Source organism: Silene latifolia, chromosome 1, assembly GCF_048544455.1.
Source record: "Silene latifolia isolate original U9 population chromosome 1, ASM4854445v1, whole genome shotgun sequence".
NCBI classification, from domain to species: Eukaryota; Viridiplantae; Streptophyta; class Magnoliopsida; order Caryophyllales; family Caryophyllaceae; genus Silene; species Silene latifolia.
The window spans coordinates 81,664,567-81,666,255 of record NC_133526.1 but is presented as its reverse complement, the minus strand read 5'-3'; the positions used below and the strand labels follow the sequence as shown (position 1 = coordinate 81,666,255).

The window sequence follows — 1,689 nt, the reverse complement described above, 5'->3', positions numbered from 1 at the left end:
TGACCTTGTCAAAATTCAAATTGATGGTGTCAATATGAGCACTTAGTTGAGCACCCAATTGTGTGATAGAATCTACCTCATGCTTTCCTCCTCTAGTGGCCTTTGGAGGCCTACTATATTAGGAATTATGAACCGCCATCTCTTCAATTTTGGCCCATGTTTGATTGTCATCAACTTCGGTAAACATACCATTGGATCCCATATTGAGAATGTTGCGGGAGTCTTCATATAAACCATTCCAAAATTGTTGCACAAGGAACCACTCGCTAAGTCCATGGTGTGAACAAGAACGACAAGTGTCCTTAAAACTCTCACATGCTTCATACAATGATTCCTCATCCCTTTGTTTGAACCCGGTGATTTGGGCTCTCAACATGTTAGTCTTCCCCGGAGGATAGAATTTCTTGTAGAAAGCAAGTGTTAACTTCTTCCATGAATCGATACCAAGGGTAGTCTTGTCTAGACTCTTCAACCATTGGTTTGCAGTACCAATCAAAGAAAAAAGGAATAATACCCATCATATTTGATCTTGAGTAACTCCGGTTTGAGAAAATGCATCACAATAGTCATAAAAAGTCTCCATATGTGAATGAGGGTCTTAACTAGGCATCCCTCCAAATTGATTTCTCTCAACTAGTTGTATGAGTGCAGATTTGGCTATGAAATTACCGGTTAAATGTGGTGGTGTAGGAGTACCATTTGGTAGGTTCTCCTCGGTTTGTACGGAATTTGATAAAAATTTAGGCATTATGGGTTGATTGTGGTGGTTTTTGTATTGGGTTGTCCTCTCCTTCTCTTGCAATCGGGTTGATAAACTCAATGTTATTTGGTGGAATGTCCACAATCTCTCCAATACCTACAACTCTTGAAGTACCTCTCGCAACTCTTCTATTGTTGGTTAAGGATCTTTGAATTTCAAGATCAATAGGTAATGGATTACCTTGTGATCTCCTAGTCATGCAAAATATCAAACAACTCTAAAAATTTAGAATAACCTTGAGGATATTGACTTCTCCAAGGTGAAGAAAGACACAACTAAAAAAAAATTAACGAAAATCAAATCAATTTAACACCGTCCCTGGCAGCGGCGCCATTTTTGGTCCGGTTTAAACTCGTCGTCAAAAGCTACCAACCAAAACAATATTTATAACTTCAGAAACTACTCTTAGCAAAGAGGTAAGTAATGTTCGGATCCTAAGCGACGGGTATTGATGTAGGATTCTCAATTGCAAATGGTTGTGTCTTAGGGCCTTCACAATTTGGGTTGAGGTAGGAGATAAACTAAACTAATTAACAAGATGAAAGTAAATTAATGAAAACAAAGCAAGGTAAACAAAGGAGTTGTAAACAATTGATTTAAAGGCACTAGGGTGTCATGAGTTCATAGGGGATTCATGGGAGTTGATCATACAAACATGTTCTCAATTAGATGCAAGCACTTATTGTTGTGATGGGATCGAGTTGGTGTATAAGCTTACAATCCCTAAGAAGGTTTGGGTCCCGGAGCCGAATCGATTAGATTGTACAACACCTACAAGTCGATTTAATCCTTCCTATTCAACTATATGCATGGTGTGATGAGGCTCGAGTTGGTGTATAAGCTTACAAGCCTCATTTAAAAGATAGGTGATTGGTAAAAAATGCAAGGATTCATAGGCTCGCATTTCATCAAACATAAAATGTGCATAA

General features: G+C 38.4%; 1 non-coding gene across 1 annotated transcript; it reads left to right on the top strand.

The window, feature by feature from the left end:
- Nucleotides 1-269: 269 nt before the first annotated feature.
- On the top strand, nt 270-376 carry LOC141622141 (small nucleolar RNA R71). Its single transcript, XR_012532880.1, has one exon. It is a non-coding gene; the product is annotated as a small nucleolar RNA R71 (small nucleolar RNA).
- Nucleotides 377-1,689: the final 1,313 nt, after the last annotated feature.